Source organism: Leucoraja erinacea, chromosome 2 (genome assembly GCF_028641065.1).
Source record: "Leucoraja erinacea ecotype New England chromosome 2, Leri_hhj_1, whole genome shotgun sequence".
Lineage (NCBI taxonomy): Eukaryota > Metazoa > Chordata > Chondrichthyes > Rajiformes > Rajidae > Leucoraja > Leucoraja erinaceus.
Genome location: NC_073378.1, coordinates 132,794,390 through 132,801,252, shown reverse-complemented (window position 1 = coordinate 132,801,252; position 6,863 = coordinate 132,794,390). Strand labels below are relative to the sequence as shown.

General features: G+C 46.8%; 1 protein-coding gene across 1 annotated transcript in view; it reads left to right on the top strand.

Annotated features, from left to right (window-relative positions):
• Positions 1 to 2,694: 2,694 nt before the first annotated feature.
• Positions 2,695 to 6,863, top strand: part of LOC129715716 (riboflavin transporter 2-like) — a 32,393-nt gene continuing 28,224 nt past the window's right edge. The window contains 1 exon segment of the mRNA XM_055665577.1: positions 2,695 to 2,900. The gene's annotated coding sequence lies outside the window, so the exon portion shown is untranslated.

The window sequence follows — 6,863 nt, the reverse complement described above, 5'->3', positions numbered from 1 at the left end:
TGGCCTACTCCTGCACCTATTTTCTATGTTTCTATGTTTCAGACTGATGTGGGGTGATGAGCCTCATTGAACAAGACGTAGATGGTAAACTACAGTAGACACAAGGAACTCAAGCTGCTGGAATCTTTAGTCAAAACAAAGTGCTGGCTTTTAAGGTTCAGGCTTATTATAGTCATGTACAATGTGCAATGTACAGTGAAAATCTTTGTTTTGCATGCTTTCCAAACAAATCAGATAATACTACAGATAAATGCAATCAGTGCAAACTCAAGTACAATAGGTAGAGCAAAGGGAAAGATACAGAGTGCAGAATGTAGTTTTTTGTCCGCAATGGGGTAGAGGTGAATCGGATATCGGATACCCTAGATAAGGAATGAGTCGTCAGAAGCCTAATAACTGATGGGAACAAGGTGGTCCTGAGTGTGGTGGTGAATGCTTTCAAACTTCTGTACCTTCTGCCCTGATGAAGGGCTCCAACCCAAAACATCACGTGTCCATGTTCTCCAGAGTTGCAACCTGATCAGCAGATATGGAGTTTGTACGTTCTCACAGTCACCGTGTGAGTTTTCTCCGGGTGCTCCAGTCTCCCCCCACTCTCCAAAGACAGAGGTTTGCAGGTTCATTGGCATCTGTAAAATTGTAAATTGTCCTTAGTATGTAGGATAGTCTCCCCGTTGGATTGCAACCTTGTCATGGTCGGGGAGCTTGTGTGTCTCAGTGACCCCTAGAGCTATGCCAGCGGGAGATTCGTCTCCTGTTAGGGTATCCCATGCTGGACAGGTCGAAGGGTAGAGGCGAGACGAAGAGCGATCCACTGGTCCTCCAGGTTGGAGGTTGAGCACAGGGATAACAACCCTGTCTCGTATAACAAATATGTTACGGAAACAGCAACTGAAGGAATCGACACTACTGAGTGGAGGACATTCGTTGCTGCCCAACATGACAGGAGGCAGAATAGGCAGTAAGTAAGTAATGTAGGATAGTGTTAGTGTACGTTCTCCCCGTGACCTGCGTGGGTTTTAGAAACATAGAAACATAGAAATTAGGTGCAGGAGTAGGCCATTCGGCCCTTCGAGCCTGCACCGCCATTCAATATGATCATGGCTGATCATCCAACTCAGTATCCCGTACCTGCCTTCTCTCCATACCCTCTGATCCCCTTAGCCACAAGGGCCACATCTAACTCCCTCTTAAATATAGCCAATGAACTGGCCTCAACTACCCTCTGTGGCAGAGAGTTCCAGAGATTCACCACTCTCTGTGTGAAAAAAGTTCTTCTCATCTCGGTTTTAAAGGATTTCCCCCTTATCCTTAAACTGTGACCCCTTGTCCTGGACTTCCCCAACATCGGGAGCAATCTTCCTGCATCTAGCCTGTCCAACCCCTTAAGAATTTTGTAAGTTTCTATAACATCCCCTCTCAATCTCCTAAATTCTAGCGAGTATAAACCAAGTCTATCCAGTCTTTCTTCATAAGACAGTCCTGACATCCCAGGAATCAGTCTGGTGAACCGTCTCTGCACTCCCTCTATGGCAATAATGTCCTTCCTCAGATTTGGAGACCAAAACTGTACGCAATACTACAGGTGTGGTCTCACCAAGACCCTGTACAACTGCAGTAGAACCTCTCTGCTCCTATACTCAAATCCTTTTGCAATGAAAGCTAACATACCATTGGCTTTCTTTACTGCCTGCTGCACCTGCATGCCTACCTTCAATGACTGGTGTACCATGACACCCAGGTCTCGCTGCATCTCCCCCTTTCCCAATCGGCCACCATTTAGATAATAGTCTGCTTTCCCGTTTTCTCTGAGATCTCCGGTTTCCTCCCGCGCTCCAAAGACGTACAGGTTTGTAGGTTAATTGGCTTGGTGTATGTGTAAATTGTCCCTAGTGTACGCAGGATAGTGTAGAGTTAATGTGCGGGGATCGGTGGTCGGTGCGGACTCGGTGAGCTGAAGGGCCTGTTTCCGTGCTGTATCTCTAAAACTAAAACTTTTTTTTTTAAAGTGTTGAAGGGTAGGAACCCATCTTCAGACAGATTAAGGGAATCTTGTGGCACAGCTGGTAGAGCTGCTGCCTCACAGCGCCAGAGACCCAGTTTCAATCCTGACCTTGGGTGCTGTCTTTGTGGAGTTTCCCTGTGACCGCGTGGGTTTCCTCCGGGTGCTCCGGTTTCTGCCCACATCCCAAAGACGTGCGGGTCTGTAGATTATTTGGCCCTCTGTAAACTGCCCCTTGGTGTGTAGTGAATGAATGAGAAAGTGCAATAACATGCAACTAGTGTGAACATGGCAGGCTGGACTCAGTGGGCCCGCAGGTTTCCATGCTGCATCTTCCAACCAACCAAACTAGATCAGCTGGGAAAGGGGGAGGAAGGAATGGCAAATGGAATGTAACTGGGGCAAGTGTGAGGCGCTATGTACCTTTTTCAATCGATCGACTGAGTTTAACAGGGGAAAGAGGGACCCTGGTAACATGAATGGCGGGGCAGGAACGAGGGGCCGAGTGGCTGGTCCAGGTTCCTTTTTAATTTGTGGAACGAATCAGCAACTGTACAGTTAATAGAGCGTGAAATGTTGCAATGAGTGAGATGGGGGTGACGCCTCCGGCACTGGCCGAGCAAGGAAGGAAGGGAGGGAGGGAAGGAGGCGTGGGGGTGGAGACGGCGGGGTGAGGTGTCTCTGCACCAGCTCCCGCTCCCATTCACAATCTGCCTCCGAGCCGCGGTGAACATCAGAAGGATCAGCAGCCCAGCCCAGCCCAGCCCAGAGAATCGCTGAATCACCGCGCTCCACCTGCTCCTACCACTCTGGGGCTAGAGAGAGGACAGAGACAGAGACAGAGCACCCTGCTCGCCATCAACCTGCTGTCCCATCTCGGCTCGTCCACCAGCTTCCCGTGAGTTTAGCTTTTGTAAATCAGCCCGGTTACCGCGACACAACGAGCTGGAGTAGCCCAGCGGGTCAGGCAGCATCTCTGGAGAACGAATGTGTTCTCAGCGGGCGGTGAGTCAATATGTGGGCTAGGGTGGAGTGGGGGCATTAAAGACCGCTCCCCTGAGACACAATACCTGTTACATTGTGGTTCGGGTAGGCTTCGGTTTACCATTGTCACGTGTAACCGAGGTGTAGTGACAACGTTTGTTTGCATGCTATCCAAACAGACCAGTTATTCAGATAACTCGGGACGTCACCCAGTCAGTCCTTCTCTCCCAGCATCTGCAGTTATTCAGATAACTCGGGACGTCACCCAGTCCTTCTCTCCAGAGATGCTGTCTGAGTTACTCCAACACTTTGTGTCTATCTTCGGTTTATAGGGGGGTTGCACGAAAGGTCACTGGGTCACAGGGCTCGACGCACGGAGCCGCTAAATCCAACTGGAAGACATCCGTCACTTCTGGTATGTGTTATTAATGCTAGAAACGCGTACTTTCCTACCTGTTAAACACCGCCAAAATGTTGAATTTTTGCGCTGAAATAAATTGTGGGAGTCGGGGTAAGTGTGAGAGACATCGTACCCAACTTCAGAATTCCAAAAGTGAAGCGAAATGAAGGTAAAGAGAAGCGAGAACTGAAGGGACAACAGCAGCTAAAGTGTTTGGTAAACATTGAAAATATTGGGGATTATCGCGTTTGCTCAATGCATTTCATCAAGTAAGGCATTGTTTGCGTTTTTTCTTGATTCCTTTGGCATCTAAAAAGTCTCAGAAGTGGTAAATCTGGCTGTAAAGTTTTCTTCAGATGCGTTTGCATTTTGTATGTAAAAACCCACTTGGGAACCATGGGCGATTTAAAAAAATTACAGCCAGATTTATCACTTCTGAAACTTTTTAGATGCCAAAGGAATCAAGAAAAAACACAAATAATGCCTTAGTTGATGAAATGCAGTGAGCAAAAGGCCAATGGTCGCCAAGCACTCTAGCTGTTGTTGTCCCTTCAGCTCTTGTTTCTATCCACCGTCATTTCTCCTCACATTTGGAATTGTGAAGTAGGCTAAATGTCTCACACGTTTATCCCGATTTCCATCATTATTTACAGCGCAAAAATTGACAATTTCAGCGGGGGGTTTTAACGGGCCCGCTACGCTGGAAACAATGGTAAGTGCCTACCTGCAGTTCATCGCATGTACTCCACTTGGAGTAGCCTAGCAACAGTACGGGTCACGGGTCGTGACCCGACTGCCGTGAAACCTCCCTATACCAGCATCTGCAGTTCCTTTCTACATACGTACAGTCTGAGTCAAGTCAAACTCCAGTGGAACGGGTAGACCAAAGGGGAAGGAAGATACAGGGTGCAGAATGTAGTTCGCAGTGTTGTTAGCAAAGATCTAAGCTCTGCTCTAAGATCTTTGGTTGTTAGTGCATCAGGTCTAGAGACAAAGTCCAATGTCCGCAGTGGGGTAGAGGTGAATCGGACAGTGACCTCGAGCAATGCCGCAGTGAACTAGTCCAGTGTCATTCACCCTTGAGTCTTTATCACAACATTTGGGGATATGGGGAGAAACATAGAAACATAGAAACATAGAAATTAGGTGCAGGAGTAGGCCATTCGGCCCTTCGAGCCTGCACCGCCATTCAATATGATCATGGCTGATCATCCAACTCAGTATCCCGTACCTGCCTTCTCTCCATACCCTCTGATCCCCTTAGCCACAAGGGCCACATCTAACTCCCTCTTAAATATAGCCAATGAACTGGCCTCGACTACCCTCTGCGGCAGAGAGTTCCAGAGACTCACCACTCTCTGCGTGAAAAAAGTTATTCTCATCTCGGTTTTAAAGGATTTCCCTCTTATCCTTAAGCTGTGACCCCTTGTCCTGGACTTCCCCAACATCGGGAGCAATCTTCCTGCATCTAGCCTGTCCAACCCCTTAAGAATTTTGTAAGTTTCTATAAGATCCCCTCTCAATCTCCTAAATTCTAGAGAGTATAAACCAAGTCTATCCAGTCTTTCTTCATAAGACAGTCCTGACATCCCAGGAATCAGTCTGGTGAACCGTCTCTGCACTCCCTCTATTTCAATAATGTCCTTCCTCAGATTTGGAGACCAAAACTGTACGCAATATTCCAGGTGTGGTCTCACCAAGACCCTGTACAACTGCAGTAGAACCTCCCTGCTCCTATACTCAAATCATTTTGCTATGAAAGCTATGAAGGCAGGCACGGGTTATTGATTGGGGATGATCAGCCATGATCACAATGAATGGCGGTGCTGGCTTGAAGGGCCGAATGGCCTCTTCCTGCACCTTTTGTCTATGTTTCTATGTTTCATTCATTCTCGACTAAATCCCTTGTGTATAATTTTATATGCAATCATTTATTTTGTCACAAGAGCAAATAACATAAATTAACTCATTTTTTAAGTGTTTATTTTATTCAACTTTTTGAACATCTTAAAAATATGTAAAGGGAACAAAATAAGTTGATTTAAAAAAAAACGTTCTAATGTCTAAACACTGGGCTTCAACCTAGGACTGGGTGACAACCAAGAATAGTTTGGTGACTACTGGAGAGACAGTTGACGGCACCCGGGACAGGCTGGGTTAGCACCCCAGTCTGTGTCTTTCGTGAGAAAGTCACCCAATAAAGCTACGGAAAGGCCTAACGAACCACCGTGGCCTAAAAATCCATCAGGCGAGAATGAAATGCTCAGAGAAGGAGAAAGAGGTGCAGCGCACAGGCCTTGAACCTGGTGAGACGCAGCAGGAGCCCGGCCCAGGACTCACCCCACAGAGCCCAGTCCCTCCACGCACTAGAGTCTCCCAACCCCTGCAGAGTAGTTACTAAGATGGCTGATCCGTGGGCGGTTGCTGCTGGGACGCAAGTCGGGGCCTGATCAACCCCGGCTGGGTCGCCTGGGCGAGGGTGTCTGATGTTGTGAGACCCGAAACACCCGATGACCCCAGATCACATCACAGAGGATGCGTCCCAGCGCATCTAGAAGATGTATAATTTTCACAGTCCCATCCTATCCTTTCGGGCTTTGATTACTGCAGTTTTTTTTCTTGGAAAACTAGCACAAAAAACTATGGAGTTGTGATTTAATATATCAGTATCCAACTATTATAACTTTCTCTAACTCTCCCCGACGAAAGCTCACAATACCACCAAATATCAACTTTGGCAGCTAAATTGCTACACAAAGTAAAGTTCCCGTTCACCACTTGCCTACGGCGATCCTCCAGTGAAGCCATATATATATTTATTATCCCACTAGCTCGTCTGGTCTTCCATAAAAGGTTATATTACAGTAAATTTGGGAAATATCCTGCTACTTTGAAATTAGAAAACCCATAGGTAGAGGGAAAAACCCATCAAATCTCCAGCTCCACTGCCATTAAAACCAATAAGAGCTCACTAACCACTTTAATGGCAAGGCCTTTTTTTAAGTATAGAAAAAAATATATAAATATCTGAATAAATTAAATCATTCGCCCCTCTAGTTTCATTCACCCCAAAATAATTTAATTCGCCCTTGGGTGAACCATTCGCCAGTTTAAGTAGCACTGCCCTAGATTATGGAAGGGCCGTTCAGAAGCCTGATAACAGACTGGAAGAAGCTGTTCCTGAGTCTGCTGGTGCGCGCTTTCAAGCTTCTGTACCTTCTGCTGATGGGAGCAGGGAGAAGAAGGGATGATTCCTGGGATGTCAGGACTGTCTTATGAAGAAAGACTGGATAGACTTGGTTTATACTCTCTAGAATTTAGGAGATTGAGAGGGGATCTTATAGAAACTTACAAAATTCTTAAGGGGTTGGACAGGCTAGATGCAGGAAGATTGTTCCCGATTCCCGATGTTGGGGAAGTCCAGGACAAGGGGTCACAGCTTAAGGATAAGGGGGAAATCCTTTAAAACCAAGATGA